The 22,415-nt window shown below is 39.7% G+C and overlaps 1 long non-coding RNA gene across 1 annotated transcript; it reads right to left on the bottom strand.

Moving 5' to 3' along the window:
* Window positions 1-21,144: 21,144 nt before the first annotated feature.
* Window positions 21,145-22,036, bottom strand: LOC138908756 (uncharacterized). Its single transcript, XR_011415159.1, has 2 exons — window positions 21,356-22,036; window positions 21,145-21,275 (listed from the first exon to the last, which is right to left on the bottom strand). It is a non-coding gene; the product is annotated as an uncharacterized lncRNA (long non-coding RNA).
* Window positions 22,037-22,415: the final 379 nt, after the last annotated feature.

Here is a 22,415-nt window from a genome sequence, read left to right as displayed (position 1 = left end):
GATAGAAAACATGTCAATAGGGTCTAAGTTTTTTGTTTGCTATCTCGTTCAGCATGACTTATATGTTATTTTGTTTAGTATGTTGCATACTAATAGAAATCATGTCTATAGGGATTACACACACCTCACTCGTATACTATTCAAGCATGTTAATCCAAAGTGTTTTCCCCGCATGTTTCTATGTTACTACTGTGCCCTTAGACAACATGCTTATAGGATGTGACGACATATGCTTCGTCAATCTAGATACCATGCCAGTAGGACCCTAACTAATCAATTAATGAATTGCTCCTATTACGCTGCTTCTTTAGATATCATGCCGATAGGATCTTAATCAACTAATCAACTACTTTGTTATGTCGTCGCATTACCATACTTAGACGACATGCCTATAAGGATAAAAATATATAAATTCAATTTCACTATTAGAAACCATGCCTATATGACACTGTCATTTGCCTAAGAAGCATGCCTATAAAATCAGCACTGATAATTCTGAGTTTATAAATAGTTTACTGCCTCCTCGCCTAAGCCATTGAGAGCAATAACATTGCACATACGATGCTGGAATTCATAATCACCTTGAAACCATGCCTATATGACTCTAAGTCTAAATTCTGAAACCATCTATTACCTATTCTGTAGCGTGTATTTGTTGTCTATGTGGGGTGGTTAACTTGGGCCTTTAATTATCTTTACGTGAAATCCTATCTGTTTTGAATGTCGCCTAGCTTTCTCATTTTGACTAACCTAAGTTGAGTTTAGAACCACCTCATAGTAGGTCAAAAGCCTCCTGGACCATAGGTATGGGGCGGGTAGCGCACGCATAGGATACAGTTTAGAATTGGACTAGAACGCCTTAAGTAACAATTTCAATATAGTAATCAGATAGCAGAAGATGATAGTCTGTGCCCGCTAAATAATATGAGCAATCCCTACCTTAAGGGAGTTACGAAGTATTATTTATGTTGCACAGGGTGATCCTTTGGGCTAAAATAAACTTAGGACCCTCCCCTCATTTTCTTTATATACTTGTTATTCACACTTAGTTATTTAACATAGGCTAATGCCGTTGTACCCTTTGTAACCTTTAAGATTTGTACTGATCATCTATTCTTATGTGTTATAATAAAGTCTTCAACTTTTATACCTTTCCTCGCCTGTTTGATCACCTAGCCTAATCATCTAATCCACATAGTTTAAATTTCAGCCGGGACCCACATTTATGGACCTCGAAGAGTGCCTAACACATTCTCCATGAGATAATTTGATCCCTTACCCGATCTTTGGTAATGTAGACTAATCAAACAGATTTATTTGGAAATAGGTGCCTTAACACACCTTAAAATCGTTAGGTGGCGACTCATCTCTTTTAATACCTCCTTTAAAAGAGTTGTCACATGTCGAAACCCGCCTTTCGCGAGAAAATGAGGCGCGAGTGATATAACAACAAGAAGGAAAACATGATATTTGCAAGTTAAACAGATAGGGCATGGACAACACAACAACAATTGATATAAAGGACAAAGACAGAACAACAACGACAAGTCACATAGAAAATACATGTGTAACAATAATAGCTCAATGTAAAGGTGTGAATGTATACACATAAAAAGATATCACAACATAATGCATGTCCCTCGTCCTTGCCTGCACAGAAACACCCTTCGTGCCATAAACAAATGATAATATAAAAACATGATAATATAAATGAAATTGCACGGCATCACCGTTCGTGCTTTTACTCTCATCCTCACATGATAATGTAAATGAAATGGCACAGCATCACCCTTCGTGCTTTTACTCTCATCCTCACATGATAATGTAAATGAAATGGCACGGCATCACCCTTCGTGATTTTACTCTCATCCTCACATGTTAATGTAAATGAGGTCATGATAATGTAAATGAAATGGCACGGCATCACCCTTCGTGCTTTTACTCTCACCCTCACATGATAATGTAAACGAGGTCATGATAATGTAAATGACATGGCACGTCATCACCCTTTGTGCTTTTACTCTCATCCTCACATGATAATGTAAATAAAATGGCATGGCATCACCCTTCATGCTTTACACTCTTCCTCACATGATAATGTATATGCAATGGCACGGCATCATCCTTCGTGCTTTACACTCTTCCTCACCAAGCATATGTATATCAATGACAAGTAAGGTAGCATGAAATACATCAAGGAGAGTGATTAAACGAATATTCCAAATGAACATCAATCACAACTTTCAAGCCAATAACAATTCAATACACCTCAAGAACCTTATTGTTCAAGTATTTTAACAAGTCTCAAAAATGATCTTCAACTCAAGTATAGAATCCAATATCTTAAGAATAACGGTCGTAGCGATGTATTAGTGATTAAGCATAATGATGACCGAATTTAACACACCAATAGTTTCACAAAATCCGTCAAATCTTAGCCAAGTTATAATAACCTAAATCTTGGTTTTTAGCATTTAATTTCATATTCTTAGTAATCTATAAGTAAGTAAGACATGAAACAAGAAGGTCACTAGTCACGTAATTCAACAAGGAACAATCAATTGTATAATTTACCACCGAGCATGATTAATCCTGGCACATGCATATACGCTCGTCACGTCATATATGCATCAGCCCCGCATGTAGAAAACAATGAAAATTAGTAGGAAAACTTTTCTCAACAAAGTTAGGCTAGACACTTACCTCAAACAAGCCAAATCGATACACTAGAAGCGTCATCCCGCTCAAATCATCCTCCGAACGACTCGAAACTAGCCAAAAGCTATTCAAAATCATCAAATAATGCCATTAAAAAAAGAAAACCCAATTTATAAAGGTTGAATCTTTACACATTTACTCAAAGTCAACCAAAAATTCAAATCCGGGCCCGCACCTCAAAACCCGACAAAACTCATAAAATCTGACAACTCATTCACTTAAGAGTCCAACCATACTAATTTTACTCAATTCCGACTCCGAATCAATGTTCAAAACTCAAAAATTCACTTTAGGAAAGTTTAGAAAAAAATCCCCAATTTCTCTTTTGAAATCATCAATCAAATGCCAAAAACGAAGATGGAATCACGGAATATAATCAAACCCAAGTAGAAAACACTTACCCCAATCCAAGTGATGAAAATCGCATCCAAAATTGCTCAAATACGATCTCCATAACTCAAAATATGCTAAAATATACGAAACCTTCGATATATAGTACTTTATAACACTTCCACAACAATACCCTTCATGAATGCGATAACAGCCTCACGTTCGCGAATCACAAACTCACACTACCACACTCTACTCTACGTGTTCGCGGCAACATCCTCGCGAACGCGATGAAGCATACTGCCAGACCTCCACGATCACGATGAAGCACACTGCCAAACCTCCGTGATTGCGGACAAACCATCACAAACGAGATGAAGAACCCAGCAAGACTGATCAGTCCCGCTCAACACTACGCGAACACATAGTCATGGACGCGAACGCAAAGACTAAAAACTTCAATCAAGTGCAAACGCGGTCTCTAAAGCGCGAACACGAAGAACAAACATCAAACGACCCCCATTGCACTACGCGATAGCGACTCGACCTTCGCGGTCGTGAAGAAGACCAGAACCAACAGAAACAAGCAGAACGAACATAGCCCAAAATGGTTCGAAACCCGTCTGAAACTCACCCGAGCGCCTCGAGACCCCGTCCGAACATACCAACAAGTCTCATAACATAACACAGACTTACTCGAGGTCTCAAGTCACACATAACAATATCAAAACCACGAATCGCACCTCACTTCAAACTTAATGAACTTTTGAACTTTCAACTCTCAAATCTCGTGCCGAACCATATCAAATCAACTCGGAATAACCTCAAATTTTGCACACAAGTTTCAAATGACATAAAGAAGCTATTCCAACTTCCGTAATCAAAATCTGAACCTGTTATCATCAAAGTCAATTTCCGGTCAAACTTATGAACATTCTAAAACTCCAAATTGCCAAATTTCGTGAATTAATGCTACAACTTTCAAAAAAATCCAAATTCAAATCCGGACATACGCCCACGTTCAAAATCACCACCCAGACCTAACGAAGCCATCAAAACTCCGATCTGGGGTCAAATATGCAAAAAGTCAAACTTGGTCAATCCTTCCAATTCAAAGTTTCTAATATGAGAATCCTTCTTCTGAATACATCATACAAGTCATAATACGTCATATGAAGCTACTCAAAACTTCAAACAGCTGAACGGGATGCAAATGCTCGAAATGATCGGTCGGATTGTTACACTTATGCTTAAATCTGAAAGTAGGGATGCCATCTTGGTCGAGTCTCAATAATGACTTCATTGTGTTTGGTAAAGAACTAGAATCATCCATTAAAACCTGACAATTTATTGATTCTCCCATATTTGCCGATTGATCAGCTACCATATTGCCCTCTTTTAAGTGTGAACAAAAATAAAATTACCTTTGCTAGAGAGTTGAATAATCTGATTTATGATATATCATATATGCCAATAATGTGTTGTCATATTGTTGTTAATCATGTCAATGATTAATTGGGAGTCAGATTCCACCATCACAGAGAGAAAGCCTATGTCAATACACAAGATTAATCCTTGTAGCAAAGCTTTGGCCTCTACCACATTATTGATACAAAGTCCATAATTTCCAGCATAGGCCAAGATAAAGCAACTTAAGTAGTCCCTGATAACACCACCACCACCAACACAATTTCCTTTAACATAGGCATTAATGTATGGTTATAGCCATCCATTGTTAGGCTTCCTCCATGTAGCTATTTTACTGATGATAACTGGTCTAGCTCTATGCATTATGCATATCATACCACTATAAAGGCAGATGCACTCTAAGAAATAGGGCCTTTAATAGCAAATACATAAATCTGCAAACCTGCATAATTATGAATCTAGCAGACATGCGTACTTTTCTGAACATTTCTTCTAAAAATAAACAATTAAACTTCATTATCTTAACTTGCTATGTTATTTCTCTACTTCTTAAAAATTTTAGTTTTTGTTCTCTATTGCATATGGTATCAATGTTGTCCTTTTTATGCTCCTTGGTGAAGAGATCATCAAAACGTTTAACTGTTAAACTTTAATTAATAAGTAATTTCCTTCAAATAATTATCTTCAAGAATTACTTGGTTTAGAGATAAATTATTTTAGCAAGAATTGTTCTTGATTTATTTACAAGTGTGTGATTAATGATAGAGTTGTACTAAATATGCAAGTTGTTTCTGTAGAACTGAAACAAATATTTTTTTAATCTGAAAGTTTAATTGCATCCATAACTAGAATTTGGAAGGACTAATATTTTAAATTATTGCACTAAAGAATTCCTTGACTATGTACTTCCTGGAAGGTACAAAATGTAGGTTGATAACATGTTTTTACTTTATTGTGATGTCTTGTTTTTTTTCTTTGTTGTCTAGATAGTTAACAAAATCGTAGTTGATTTGTATCTTATCATGTTTTGGTACTATTGTGCTATTTTTTAACTTAATAAACAGAAAATTTATAGATTCATCACGCTTTTACTTCATGGCTCAGAGCTTACACCTCACTTGGTATTAAAGCTTAACATCTTGCCTCACGCCCACTTTCTAAAAAATTGCTTAGGTATTTTGAGGAAACGTTGATGATAGAGCTAATAATTGAAGACTCATGTATCTCAATCATATTCATGTAGATGCAACATTAAACAGTTGTAATGAATCTCACCTATAAGAAATATTAAAAAAAAAAAAAAACTGCGAAAGAATAGAAAATAATTGGAAAAGAAAGATCCAATTAATTTCTATTTTTGGTAGGTATAATGGGTAATTATTTATTAGAATATATTTCGTAATGAATTCGATCAATTTCTATTATTTGGGACAAAAGTCATTTTTCTTTACATAATTCTAACTCACAATATATCTCGCTTGCTTCAGCCAACGTAGAGACATTATTTCAGAATTTTGATATTCAAAGGTATCACCAAAACACTATCATAATACTTTATCCTTCGTTCTTATTTTTTAAGTTACCACCTACTTTATAGTTTATATCCAACCAAATATTGAAAAATGATGTGCACAAATAATTTCCCAGCTAGATAAACATTTTTCACACAGAATATTTTCCTCAATATTAATTTCGCACCCTTTTTTTACATTGCCCATCCCCATCAAATTATCACTATCTGTTCCTAATTAATTTTGTTCGATTCAACATCATCATATTTCAGTTTCTCTCTCTATAGTAAAGACGGATTTCATAACGAAAACCAAAACCATGGGCTGACTTAAAAGTTAAAGCCTAAATTTAAGCTTTTGAAACTTTTGGTCCATCTCTGTTTATGCGACTTTCCTTATCATGAAATATATACGACTAAATTATATTCCAATTAAGTGGAATAATGTTGTTGAAGAGTGCATCTCATATAAGGAGCTACTGTTTGTTTAAGAATTTAAGCAACTTGCTTTTTAGAATCTTCCTCTAACCAAATGCACCCTTTAATATCAAGTGGATATATATAGAGGGAGAGAAAGAGAGCGCACGGAGGATTCATTTCTCGAGTAGGTTGTTGTTTTATTCAAAGGCAAATGCAGAGCTAGCGTTAATGGATTGAGGATTAGTGTAATTGGATTGAGGATTAGTGTAATTTTATTATATACGTATGTTTATCTTCAAAATCGGATAACAATTAAATTTGTAAGTGATTTTAAGGATACACGAATTAATTTGACACAAAGCGATAAATTAAGTTACTATTGAACAAACAAAGATAAAGTAAATTCAAACCACTCGAGTAGGATAGTTCCAGCCTTAGTAAAATAATCACCCTCGAGCCGGGCTCACCACGGCTAGCACCAGTGAAAAAGAGAAAAGAGCTAGTGATAGAGAAAATAACGATATATTGTTTTGGTATGCGTGTTACAATGTCCTTCATGAATTATCAGACCCCCTTTATATAGTAGGGGGTCTTACTTTAGGTACAACTATATAAAATATATAAAATATTCTGAGTAACTGACTGTCGGTTCCTTCTCGATACGTGCCGAGATCCCCGCTGTGAGGGTATCTAGGTTCGGATTCGCCTAGAGTTCTACTAACTTAATAAATTGAAAATTGCGTACCTTCCTCTTCCCGGACCAAGACTCCACTTACCGCTATATCTGATACTGCTAAGTACAGGTATAATTGTTCATCTGTCTTCGGAATATGAAATAGAGGTGGGCTCGAGAGATACCGCTTGAGTTCCTCCAAGGCTCGTTACCACTCTGAGGTCCATGAGAAGTTGTTCTTTTTCTTCAATAGTGAGAAGAAACGGTAGCTCTTGTCGGAGGACCTCGAGATGAATCGCCCCAGGGCGGCTATGCGTCCGGTTAACCTTAGAACGAGCTTGACGTTATCCACAATAGTGATATCTTCGATGGCCTTGATCTTATCAGGATTAATATCGATTCCCCGGTTGGATACCATAAACCCGAGGAATTCCCGGACCCGACTCCGAATGCACATTTCTCCGGGTTTAGCTTCATATTGTACTTCTTCCATATGATGAAGGTTTCCTGCAAATGTTTCAAATCGTCCTCTGCTCGCAGCGACTTAACTAATATATTGTTAATGTAAACCTCCATTGATCTTCATATGTTCTTCGAACATCCGATTTACTAAGCGTTGGTAAGTGGCACCTGCTCCTTTAAGTCCTAGTGGCATCACGTTATAGCAGTAGGTAGCGTACTTAGTGATGAAGGAAGTCTTTTATTGATCTCTCGGGTCCATCCGAATTTTGTTGTACCCGGAATAAGCGTCGAGAAAACTGAGGATCTCGTGGTCATTCGTTGCATCGATCATGCGATCGATGTTAGGTAAAGGGAAAGAGTCCTTGGGACACGCCTTATTCAAGTCTTTATAGTCTACACACATTCTTAATTTATTTTCTTTTTTAGGGACTACGACTACGTTTGCTAATCAATCCGGGTACTTAACCTCCCGGATGGACCCTATTTTAAGGAGTTTAGATACCTCGTCCTTGATGAACGTATGCTTGACCTCGGACTGGGGTCTCTTTTTCTGCTTGACTGGGCGGAACTTTGGGTCCAGGATTAACTTGTGATTTATTTCCAACGGTATCCCTGTCATATGAAAGTGGAACCAAGCAAAACAATCTATATTATCTATAAGGAATTGAATAGGTTTTTTCGTGAGCTCGGGACTCAAACTCGTGCCTAGGTATACCTTTCGATTGGGAAAGTGCTCGATCAGTACGACTTGCTCCAGTTCCTCTATCGTTGATTTGGTAGCATCGGAATCATCGGGGGCTATAAAAGACCTGAGAACCCCGTAATTATCGTCTTCATAGTTCCCCTACTTCTCTGGTTGGGTCAGGGCCGATGTAGGTAATTTCTATTTGGCTTCTTGCTTGGCGGCCAAATCCAGACCTATTGTAGTTGCAAGTACAGATACCGGAACCACCTCGTTGACCGCGAACATCTTCTTTGCGGCCATTTGTTCTCCGTAAATTATTTTTATCCCTCATAGCGTTAGGAATTTCATCACTTGGTGCAGGGTCGAGGGTACTATCCTAATGTTGTGGATCCATGGCTTTCCGAACCGAGCGTTGTACCTCATGTCTCTTTCGATTACATAGAACTTGGCTTCCTGGATGGTCCCGACGAAGTTTACCGGTAATGTTATCTCCCCTTTAGTGGTCTCACATGCCATGTTTAATCCGTTTAGACCTCGGACTATAGGCACAATCTGATCTTGTAGACCGAGCTGTTTAACGACCCTCGATCTGATGATGTTGGTCGAGCTACCTGGATCAATCAACACATGCTTAACTCGAGATTTATTTATGAGTACATATATTACCAGTGCATCATTGTGGGGCTGCATGATCCCTTCAGCGTCCTCGTCGTTGAAAGATAATGTTCCCTTCCGCACGTAATCCTGAGTCTATTTTTTCCTTATGATGGATACTTTGGTGCGCTTCATCATCGTCCCCTAGGGAACATTGACCCCGCCAATGATCATGTTAATGGCGTGATGAGGTTCATCCTGTTTGATCTATTTATTAGAATATCTATTCCTAAAATGATTCTTGACTCGATCGCTCAAGAACTCACGGAGATGTCCGTTGTTGAATAACCGGGCTACTTCCTCTCTTAATTGTCGGCAGTCCTCCATTATGTGGCCGTGAGTGTCATGATATTTTCACATTAGGTTATGATCCCTTTGGGCTGGATCGAAATGTAGAGGTCGAGGCCACTTGGTGTCTCTAATGCGTCCGAGGTCGGTTACGATAGCAGCATCATCGATGTTGAAGTTGTACTCTAATAACCTTGGTGCTTCCTTAGGCCTGATAGGCCCGTCAAAACCGGTTTTTCTTATGAGTCCCCGGTTATTTTGACTCCGATCGCTTCTCCTTTCATTTCTTGTAGGGTTTCGTCCGGATCCGTTACCCCTACGATCACCGATATACAGCTGATATCGGTCCCTACTTGGCCTTGGTTCACGATCAATGTCTCTTTTAGGATAAACAGACCCGAAAGGGGCACCGAGCTAATCATCTTCGACTCTAATTTTTGACTGATATAGGTTATCCACATCGGCCCAAATTATGGTCGGATATTCTACTAGATTTTGCTTAAATTGTTGCAAAGACAATGAGCTTCGAGTATTGAATCCTTGGGTGAAGGCCTGAACGGCCCAATCGTCTGCGACCAGAGGAAGGTCCATCCGTTCCATCTGAAACTGGGACACGAATTCTCTAAGCATCTCATTATCCATCTGTTTTACTTTGAAAATGTCCGACTTCCTGGTCTCAACCTTGATAGCCCCAGTGTATGCGTTTACGAAGGAATCTACAAGCATAGCAAAAAAGTCAATAGAGTTATGAGGTAGGTTGTGATACCATATCATAGCTCCTTTATACAAGGTCTCTCCAATTTTTTTCAGCAAGACAGATTCGATCCCATCATCTTCCAAGTCATTAAGACAGATTCGATCCCATCATCTTCTAAGTCATTCCTCTTGAAGGCACACGTGTATGAGGTCAAATGATCATTTGGGTCTGTTGTCCCGTTGTACTTAGGAATTTCAGAAATGCGGAAGTATTTAGGGATCGTCTTCGGGGCTGCGCTCAGAGGGAAGGGTTTCTCAACAAACTTTTTGGAGTCTAGGCCTTTCAATATCTGTGGCGCTCCGGGGATTTGGACAACCTTGGAGTTGTAAGTCTCCACCTTCTTGTTGTTAGATTCGATTTGCTTTACTCCCATTTCCATCCGCTTTTTCAATTCCTCGATCATCTGTATTATTTCGGGGTTGGTTCCGTGTTCAACTTCATATGGCCTATCTGCGGCTGGTTCATTTCTGCGAGTGTTTTCCTGGGATGATTCGGTATCAACTCTACTGGGAGCGCAACTTCGGTTTTGCAGTTAGGCTATCGCTTCCTAGTGAGCCTACAACATTTCAAAGATCACCCGCAAGTTGATCCCATCTCCCTCACCGTGAAAAGCATTTTGAGCTACCGATCAGACAACCCGCAGACGCTGTTCTCATGATCGGTGGGAAAATTCGTGTTGATGGTCGTATGTGAGTTGACGTCGGTCGGGTCCGCTATCGAAATTCCGTTGGGATCGGCGGGGGGCACCTCATTACTGGGCGCTACACTGTTGTTCTCGCCATGGGGGCCAGACTCAGCATTCGTATTTAGAGAGGCAGATTGGGAGTTTGACATTTTAACACATACCTAAAATCAAAGACACTTCAAAGAACAAGTGTGAAATAGGGTGTGCTACGGAAATTTGTATCAAATCGCCGATATTTTCCTTATCCCCACGGTGGACGCCAAACTGTTTACCCTCAAAATCGGATAATAATTAAATTTGCAAGTGGTTTTAAGGATACACGGATTAATTTGACACAAAGCGATAAATTAAGTTACTATTGAACAAACAAAGATAAAGTAAATTCAAACCACACGAGTAGGATAGTTCTGGCCTTAGTGAAATAATCACCCTCGAGCTGAGCTCACCACGGCCAATACCAGTGAAAAAGAGAAAAGATCTAGTGACACAGAAAATAATGATATATTGCTTTGGTATGCGTGTTACAATGTCCTTCATGAATTATCAGACCCCCTTTATATAATAAGGGAGTCTTACTTTAGGTACAACTCTATAAAAGGTAAAACATCTTCTGATTAACTGATTGTCGGTTCCTTCTCGATACTTGCCGAGTTCCCCGCCCTGATATCCGACAGGTCACTAATATTTCAGCCTTCTTTTGGTTATGCTTGATTGTCCGACAATGTTCTTCGAAGTCGTTCGAGGCTAAGAACGATGCCGGAATCATGACCTCGACATTATCGAGAGCAGTCGTCATGCCCCTGGATTCTGGCTTGGTGGGACCTTTGGCTCGATTTTGGTCCCTTGCCAACATGTCTCGAGCCTGACTTATCTTGTCGGAGGCCGGGATGTACCATGGGCTCGATTTCATCCGTATACCACGTATATTTACAAAGTTCGAGTCCAAAGCAGTAGATCTAGTTAAACCCACAAAATCTGACCTTTTTTTAAAAAAAAAAAAAAAAAACTCTCTCTAGATTAACATTGATGTTAGCCCTTTTAGTCTATCTGGATTTTGGAGATATTTAATTCATTAGGTAGTATTAAATCAATTAAAGTACCTCAAAAAGCTAAATCCATGATATATATATTTCTATTGTCAATTATCCATTTAAAATCAGGTAATGAGTCACGAATGAATGAACGTATCTGGAGGTACATACAATGTACAGTGAACTCCATTATTAGATAAGACTTAAGAGTATAATTTAGGTCATTGTTAACTTCCAATTGCTATATTAATCTCCAAGAAATTTCCAATAATATACAAAGTTGCTAAACTTTGCTACAAATGGAAATAGCGTTAATCATCTTTATTTGTATTGTATAATATATGGAGTATATGAAAAACAATGCAACTTGTTTGAGCTAATGTTATTTTAAACCCAAAAGTGCAGAAAAAAGAGAGGAGAAAAACACGAGACTCGAACAAGTTGATATATAATCTCAAGAAAAGAATCTTAAAACATTTGGAGTAGCATCTATCTTCTTCAAATATGACCATCTTCAAGTTGAAATACAGATAAAGCAAAATTTTGACAAATTGGAGGTGTTTCCCTTTCGACGTGGTTATGACTTGCTCAAAATGTTTGCACAAAATAACTTACTAATTAACTTACCAATTGGAAAGCACATCCCCAAGAAAATGTACATAAAACAAGCATGTTTCATGCTTCTCTTGTTTGACTTTAACAAATGTTCTTAGCTTTACTTGCAAGAAATTTGCAGAGTGATTCTCACTTTATGCAAACAGTTTACGTTTATTATTATATAACCCTGGAATTTGCAAAATTAGTGATTAGTCGAAGCCATTTCTTGGCTAAGTACCTTAATAAGAGAAACTAAGAACCCTTTTTCATCCTGCTTACTCCTTTCCCACTTCCCTTGTACAAAATATTTGGCTTTAACTTATCAGAATCGGTTGATAACTGTCATGTGTTAAAAAATAATTTTTAATTATTTAAGTCGTTTTTGTAAATAAACAGTTAGGTCTTTGAATAAAAAAATATGGAAACGAATACGAACCATACTATAAAACTAGTAGAGGGGGTGTAAACCCTTTCTTCAGTTAAGTGGTCGAATATATTGCTATCATATGAAATTGCGAAAACACAAAACTAAAATATATCGTGAACATATATCCTAAGCTCTATGTGGGAGACTTTTCACTCAAAAAAAAGAAAAAAGACACACACTCCATTTGTTTAGAGCAACAAGCTAGCTTTATTATGAGTTCAATTTTCAAAGACTATTAACCGATATTACAAAAATGGACAAGAAATTGTTACACTTTTAGACAACTTGTTCTTGGAAAATTTACTATGACGACCAAACAGAAGTGCTTTAGATAATGTATTACCAAGTTGTTGATAAAGGTGGTTGCTGCAGAAGTCTACCATTAGGGTTTGAATTTGAAGAGACCTTTGGAAGTTGACGGATCATTACATCAACTTTTCTTGAATGAGCACCATGTGACTTGCATGAAAAATAAAATGGAAAGGAGGAATCAAGTTGACGATGGAATATGGTTTGTAGCTCCTTTATAAAATTATAATATTTAATTTTATGTTTTTTTATTAAAAAATTATTTTAACTTATAAAAAAATCTAAAAATAACACATAAGAAAATTTTGAAGAATTATTTGTTCCGATTCAAATTGTAAATGGACGTTGGAAGTTGAAAGTTGGTGGGAATAAATTCGTACATGAAGAAGTGACAGAAAAGAAAACGTAACTGACATTGGAATCAATGTTAAATTTGTACGTTTATGAGTAAACTAAATGGTAAAAAACGCAAGTAGATTGAATTTCAAATATGGTGCCGGTTGGTAGTGAAAAAAGAATGACAATTGACGGCTAAAGCTTCTGACTAATTAGTCATTAAATTGTTTAGATGACAACTAGATATATAGTACGTTAGGTGAATCAGGCACGAAATTAAAGAAAAGGAAGAATTTTAAATTTGTAATGTAAAATGACACTTCGATATAAATTATTACATAAATATAAATTATTTATAAAAGAGAAATGATTCATTCTTTTTGGTACGGACTAAAAAGAAAATAAATTCACATAAATTAAAACGAAGGGAGTATTTGTTTTATCCAACTTGCTCATATTGGCCTCAAAATCAAAGAAAGAGAGAACATTTTTTTTTTGGTAAATGCCTAGTCCCCTCCAATTAAGAATATTAGTTGACATTGAGCCAATTAATAAATAAAATTTTATTCAGATGTTTATACTAAATTAATAAATGCAAAGAAAATATTTTTTTAGGTACATATTTATATATATTTTACTTGGATCTTTAATCGTTAAAGTTAAATTAAATATAATTGCTATGATTTGGTATACATATCGAATGCGAGCCATTTATGTATTTACCGATAAAGAATTTTCAAGTTCACACACATGCATAGAGTATCATTTACATATTTGATCCAGTACACATATGTCTTATACTGTAAGGGCGAAAAATATCACATTACATGTTGACCAAGTCAACATGAAGGAATCTTTCGGAGACTGCCATGTATCGTCAATAGGATACAATGACCTGACCTCAAAGGGTCGACGTCATGAGAAGAGAATGCGTCGTCGACGAGGTCGAAATGCCTCGATAGAAGACGAGGACAGGGACTAGCACTCTTTTTCGAAAAGCAGTAACGACTAATTCTAGGATTACTATTCCCTAGAGAATATTCCAGTAAATATTCTTCCTAGTTGTACTTTCTAGGGTTTTGTGGCCCATGTACCCTTACAAATAGAAAGAGATGTAGTTATGAGGGGGTGGGGGGATCAGACATTTATTGTAAAGAATAACATATTGACATTCTGTGAAAATTCTCTCTTTATCACATACATACAAAGTTTACCTTTCACATCTTTATATATCTTTTCTTCCCCCGATCCAAGAAGGATCCGAATATTCAAAGGCTTATCATTACACATCATTGTTAGAAGAATTATTGAGGAATCTCACCTTTGTCGGGTGACCTCTATTCACTTATTTACATAAATACAATTTATTGTTAATTATTGCTCTCTTTTATATTCTTGAGTCATTCATTACTCCATTATTGTTATTTATTGCTATCCAACAACACACGTGGGATACTTTCCAAAAATACACTTGGTCTATTATTTGAATATTAATATTTGACTTAGATTAACCATATTCTCACTACAAATCTAATTGTATAAACCTTTATCTAAATTTTGGGTCATACATTTTGGCGCTGTCTGTGGGGATTTCTCAGTCAAGTTTTTATTTTCCATTGGATCTATAACTCACATGGCCTACTAATCTAACAAACCACAAAGATTATCTGTTTTCTCTGTGTGTAATAAAAAACTCCATGGCAGGTAACCAAGAAAATGGAACGAAGGCGACATATAATGTTCCCCTCAACTTCATAAGTGCCATCAACGAAGGGTATGGCACCCAAGATGAGGAGGTGACTCCCACGGCCTCCCCCAGACGAGAGAAGTCGCCTACACCTTTCTGCAATACAACCAAACCAAATAGCAAAAAGGCCTCTACGTCCACGGGAGAAGGGACACCATCCACTGTAAAAAAAAAAAAAAGCTCCTCAAAGCATGGTTAACTGACACTAGTCAGCGTGAATACCAAACAAGCCCCGTGAACGACCGCAGAAAACATGAGAGCTCATACGGCACAACACGGGAATGAACAGGACCAACCGAACAGAATCCTTGCCGTCGTGCTGAAAAGAATAGAAGAAATTTAAAACGAGAACAAGGCACTTAAGGAATAGATGAAAGAGCAGCAGGAACGGGTAGATAAAATACCAGTCCTCCCAAATTATTACCAAAAAGAGACATCGGTAGGTTTGTATAACATCCATCCAAGGAAGAAGCGACTCCACATGCCATACCAAATACTTTCAAGATGCCCCCATATATTAGAATTTATGATGGACCGACCGACCTTGAAGATCATATGAGTGATTGAGGTATGCCCCCTTACTATCTACTCATAACTTTTGTGTGTCACCTACAGAGGTGGTCTACGCCTTAGAGAAGCTCGGGACGAAGGTGAAGTGGCCACCAAAGATAAGGTCTGACCCGAGCACTAGGAAGTCTGACGCCATCTACGAGTTCCACCAAGAACGTGGACATAAAACGTAACATTGCCCCGTTATGATACTAGAAGTAGAAAACATGGTGTAGCAAGGACATCTCAAAGAATTACTCAGCGACAGGGGCATGAATACTTTAGCAAGGGGTCGAGAATGCCTAGGCCCACTGAAGCCATCATTACCAGCTCGCACCATCTACATGATTACTGGTGGCAGTGACGACGCCTCCATCAATGATATCAAATTCATGCCTCTCACAAACTCAAAATATCAATCACCCACGAACGGTGTGACAGACTCGAAAAAAGTATCATCTTCGATGAGTCAGATGCCAACGGTTTGACATTCCCTCACAATGATGCATTTGTCATTACCTTATGAATTTTAGATACTAATGTGAGGAGAATTATGGTAGACGACGGAAGCAGAGCATGCATCATCCATCCTAGAGTCCTCACACAAATGAGACTTGAGGATAAGATAGTGTCGTACTGCATTACACTAACCGGTTTTAACAATGCAGTTGAATAAGTTTCGGGAGAGATCACACTCCCCATCCTCACTGGTGGGGTGAATCTAGAAACAACATTCTATATCATGGACCAGGACATCGCATATAACTCCATCGTATGACGACCATGGATATACCCCATGAGAGCTGACCCCTCCAGCTTATACCAGGTGATCAAATTCCCAACCCCCTGGGAATATTCAGCATACGAGGAGAATAACGCACATCCCGGGAATGTTATCGCATCGCCATAGACGGGACGACAACTCAACAGAAGAAAGAAAAGGAAAAAGAAGCATAGCAATCAGTAGGGTCGAGGTCGCCATCCGTCGAAGCCAAAGAGACTATTGTGGACTTAGAAATGGTCGAAGCTGCATGATTGACCATAGAAGATCTCGATCCCATCAATCTAGATCACAGCAACCCCAGCAAAAAGGCTTACATCAGCTGCAAACTACAGGACCCAGGTAAGTTCAATTAATTCTTAATAGCTAATACAGATTTGTTTGCCTTTAGCCATGCAGATATGCCCGTCATCCCCAAGGAGATAGCCACGCACAGACCGAACATCGACCCCTACTAATCTCTAGTAAGGCAGGTCCGATGAAATTTCAACCCTACAATCAACGAGGCCATTCACGAAGAAGTAGAAATGTTATTGGCCAATGGTTTTATCAGGGTGTCAAAGTACTCTAAATGGATTGCCAATGTGGTAATGGTCAAAACGAAGAATTGGAAATGGAGGATGTGTGTGGACTTCACTGACCAAAGGATTCCTTCCCGCTGCCCCACATCGACTAACTCATCAACGCAACAACAAGACATGAGCTACTCAGTTTTCTGGATGCCTACTCAGGATACAACCAAATACTCATGGAGGAAGATGACCAAGATAAAACTACGTTCATCACCCACAGGGGAACTTATGGTTATAGGGTAATACCATTTGGTTTAAAGAACGCATGTGCTACTTATCAAAGATTGGTCACACAAATGTTCAAAGATGAACTCGGCAAAACCATAGAGGTATACATCATCGACATGTTGGTCAAGTTTGTGAGGGTTGAGGATCATGTTGACCACTTAAAGGAAGCATTCGACATACTGAGAAATTATGGAATGAAACTAAACCCCGAGAAATGCACATTTGGCATATCTACAAGAAAATTATTGGGTTTCCCGGTATCACAACGAGGAATTGAAGTCAACCCCGATAAAACTAAGGTCATCGACGGGATACCAGAACATTTAACCACTAAGAAGCAAGTCTAGAGACTGACTGGTCCAATTGCCGCCCTGTCCAGATTCATCTCGCGGTCGTCTGATAGGTGCCACATGTTTTTTAAAGTACTCAATAAGGATAACAACCTTGAGTTAGATGCCCGAATGTTTATGAGCATTGAAATAACTTAAGGAATACCTGTCGTGTCCACACTTACTCTCAAAGCCCGATCCCGAGGAGCGTCTCCTCGTTTACCTCGTCATTTTAGAAGTAGTTGTAAGTGTAGTCCTAGTTTGAGAAGACAAAGGTATGCAATTTCCAATTTATTATATCAGTAGAATACTTGTCGACGTCGAGATGAGGTATCCTCACCTCGAGAAATTAGCCCTAGTCCTGGTCCTGGTCATAGCTTCACGAAAATTTAGGCCATACTTCCAGTGTCACCCGATCTCGGGCGTCACCATGTTTTCTTTAAGAAGCATATTACACAAACCCAAGCTATCAAAGAGGCTGGCTAAGTGGGTAATCGAATTAAGTGAGCACAATATCACTTATCAGCCTCGCACAACAATAAAGTCACAAGTGCTAGCCGACTTCGTCGTTGACTTTAGCGCAAAAGTAATGCTTGAGGCTGAGAAAGAAGCCACTCAATCCTCTCTCCAAACATAGGACCTTTGGGTCCTACACACTGATGGCGCGTCCAATGCCTGCGGGTCCATACTAGGACTCGAGCTCGAGGTTCCCACTGGAGAAAGTAGATGGCCTCGCCAAATTGGTTGCCGCCACCAAAAGCATAACTCCTGGGGATAAGAGCATAGTTCATCTCCTCAGTTCGGCATTAGATCACATCGAGGTAAAATCTGTAAACTTAACATGGGACTGGCGCAATTGTATTGTAAACCATTTGCAGGACTGCACCCTCCCAAATGACAGAAATGAAGACAAAAAGTTGAGGATGCAAGCCGCTAGGTTCAGCCTCCTTCACAGCGACTTGTACAAAAGAACGTATGTCAGCCCCTTAGAAAAATTCTTAGGCCCAAACCAAATCCAATGCGTTCTTGAAGAAGTCCACAAAGGTCATAGCGGCAGTCACTCCAGTGACCGAGCACTTGTAAAGTGTCTCATATGGGCTGAATATTATTGGCCCACTATAAAAGAAAGACACCCTAAAATTTGTGAAGAAATGCGAGCAGTGTTAAAGGTACACCGCAATAATCCACCAAGCAGGCGAACACCTCCACTCTGTCACCTCTCCATGGCTATTTATTAAATGGGGAATGGATATCGTGGGACCACTTCTGCGAGGACGAGGTAATGTAAAATTTCTTTTAGTTTTAACTGACTATCCCTCTAAGTGGGTGGAAGCAGGAGCGTTCCCCAAGTTCGCAAGCAAGAGGTAATCGCCTTTACATGGAAAAATATCATATGTCGATTCGGGCTACCTAAAGAGATAAGCCGTGACAACGGGTCCCAATTCACTGGAAGAAAAACCACAGAGTTTCTCGAAAAATGGCGCATCAAAAGGATACTTTGACTTCTTACCACCCGGCCGACAACGGGCATGTATAGTCCTCCAATAAATCTATCGTAAACATCGTGAAGAAGAAACTCGAGGGGCCAAGGGACTATGGCCAGAAATACTCCCAGAAGTATTATGGATGCACAAAATAACCCAAAAACGAGCAAAGGACAAACATCTTACTCTATGGTCTATGGGACAGAAGCGGTCATACAAGTCGAAGTCGGAGAACCCAGACTAAGGTACTCTCATGAAAGCAACACCGAGAATGATGAGAATAGGAGACAATACCTCGACAAAGTCGAAGAGCGATGATATATGTCATACATAAGAATGGTCGCACAGAAACAACAAGCAGAACGCTACTACAACAGAAAGGCAAAAGTATGATTACTTAAGATCGGGGACTACGTGCTCAAAGCCAAGACCCAAGTAGGTAGAGATCCATGAGAGGGAAAATTAGGAACCAACTGGGACGGACCATACAAAATCATAGGCAAAGCGAACAAGGGTTTATTCCAATTGGAAACTATAGAAGGGAAGCTGCTACCAAACAATTGGAATATCAGTAACCTCAATGTTGGAACTGGGACGCCAGCCAACTCCCAAAATTTGTATTTTTTTCCAAAAGGTGCCTCAGGGCGAAATGATGTAATCAAAGCGATGATCTTGAAGTAAATAAGATACAAGTTCATTGAAGCTACTCTCCTAAAAAGGTAAGTTCAAGCAGCTCGAACAACTCCTATCGACCCTTGACCACGATTAAATGAAAGGTAAGTTTGACCAGCTCGAACAACTCCTATCGGCCCTCAGCCATGACTTAAATTAAAGGTAAGTTCGACCAGCTCGAACAACTCCTATCGGCCCTTGGCCACGACTTAAATGAAAGGTAACTTCAACCGGCTCGAATAAATCCTATCAGCCCTCGGCCACGACTTAAACGAAATGTAAGTTCGACAAGCTCGAACAACTTATATCGGCCCTCGGCCATGATTTAATGAAAGGTAAGCCTGAACAGCTCGAACTACTCCTATCGGCCCTCGGCCCTCAGCCACGGCTCATGAAAAGAAAGTTAGACCAGCTCGAACAACACTTATCGGCCATCAGCCTCGACTTAACTCAATGGTATGTTTGACCTGTTCGAATAATATTTATCGACCCTCGACCTAAACTCAAGTAGACGATAACAATGAAGAAAACAACATAAGCAAAACACAAGTACTGAAACAAAAATGCACAAAGACAAAAAAGTACATATGAAACCAAAACAAACTTTTTTATTCATAGAGGACGTTCAAAGATGCCAACAAATGGTACAGTACAAAAGTTGAGAAAAATAAAAGGCTAAAAACATTCAGTGGACATCGCCACCTTTATCTCTGTCATCCCCTCCTTCCTCGTCTCGGCCATAAGCAAAATCATACCAAGCACTATTCGTGAGCTGGTCCACATCTCCCTCATCACTTTCCTAAAAATTGAGCTGAGGTGTGGAGGGATCATAGTCGTAGGCGAGCCAGGCTTTGTGAGCTTTAACTCGAGCATCCTCAATGGCTGTCTAAAATACAAAGCCCGTCCGGTTCATCTCACAAATCACGTCCACTCAGGCTTCGGCGAGGACCCAGTCCTCATACTTCTTCCAGGGAACGACTGGAAACTCAGAGGCGTGGAACGTGGAGGGCTGCTCGAGCAATCTATCATTCTCGGCCTCAACAATAGCGACTCATTCGAGCAGCTTAGATTTCTTCTTATCCAGCTCTCCAATTCATTCCTCGATCCTGACCTTCTTAGCTTCTGCCACACACAACACTTGGTCCCGCTCAGTAAGAAGGGCTCTATTTGCCAACTCTAAGATGGAGGCCCTCATACAAGTCTCCATTCGGGATGATTCTGCCTCATCGAGCATCTGTTGCTTCTCAGCGACCTCCTCCTGAGAGCGTCTATCTCAAATTGGCACCCGTCCAACTGACTTTCCAGTTGAACCACCTGGCTTTGGAGGTCACTATATTTGGCCTCCACGCCCTTGCTCAACTCAAGAGCTTCTTCTTTCCTCTTCAATGATCCCTTGAGAACGCTGAACCTCTCCACGCCACCATCAACCTCTCATCTTTCTTCTTCAATTCCTCCCTCAATGCAGGCATGTCTCCCTCTTTGCAAAGCCACCTTTGAGCATCCCAATACTTTCCACAAAATTCCTGGTACTTAGCCTTCAGCTTTTGGTAGATTTCTTTCCACTTATTCTCCCTCCAAACACTCTCAATATCCAAATAATAGTCTGCAAACCAAAAAAAGTAAGAATTAATACTTTGAAGGAAGTCAAAGGAAATAAGAATGAACGAAAGTGACTACACTTACCCTAAGAGCGAGGCCGGGTATGCTTTTCGATAGGGTGTTGTCCCTCAGTTCTTGAAGAGTCACATGCTCGGCTTCGGAGCAGAAGGGACCGAGCAAGTTCACTGCGTCCTTGGTGTCCTTTAGCAGATCACGTTTCATTAACATCGTGATGGTTCTTGATCCCCCCTCTATCCTAACCTCGTTCTGAGTGGTCCCGTTATCAATCATCTTATGATACTCGGGGTCGAGGTCGGAACCAAACTCATCGTCCTCTTCGATGGGACCCTACCTTTTTCCCCATCGGCAGGGGAAGCGTCCCTAGCCGGCTTATAAGAAGAGGAATCCTCGCGCCCAAGAAGCGCAGAGCTATCACCAAATGCCCCCTCCGCGACCGTCTCCTCCTCGGGGCATAAAGGTATGACTACATTGATTTCTTCTAACTGAGGTACCTCAAAGGTCACCCCAACATCCTCCCCAACAAATATCATTGCAGTCTCCCGCACCACGATCTCATCCTCTAATATGTTAACGGCCGCGAGCACACCTTCTTCTACATCCACGGCCTTCCTTTTTCGGGGTCTCAAGTCCGTATCATGTGGAGAAACCTCCACTTCCTTGACAATGAGTGAAACCGAGGAGGGAGCGGGCGCAGTAGTTGAGGCGGGAGCGGAAACAGAACGCGTAACAACCCTTGTCCTCCTAAACGAAGGCACAAACACCATGTTCCTTATTGTACCCCCTCCCCCCCTCCCCCACAAACAGAACCTATAGGAAACACCAAAAATGACGATGAATGAGTAAGACAAAATAGGCAAGTAAAAATATGATCTCAACTAGAAAAGCAAATTATATGTCGAGGGGAGGGAGGGTTTGAACTTTTGAAAGAAGCTCGACCAATCACGGATCCCCACAGTACAGGGGAGAACTTGTCTAATCTTGTTGGCGAGATGTATCACCAACTGAAGAGGTCAATCAGTAGCTGTAAAACAAGAAGGACTATTCCACAAACTCGGAATGAACAATTATTTGAAAAGATAGAAGCACGAGTACAAGCACTTACGAGTGCGGTTCCAGTCCTCGG

Source organism: Nicotiana tomentosiformis, chromosome 3 (assembly GCF_000390325.3).
Source record: "Nicotiana tomentosiformis chromosome 3, ASM39032v3, whole genome shotgun sequence".
NCBI lineage: Eukaryota > Viridiplantae > Streptophyta > Magnoliopsida > Solanales > Solanaceae > Nicotiana > Nicotiana tomentosiformis.
This window is presented reverse-complemented; position numbering and strand designations above follow the sequence as displayed.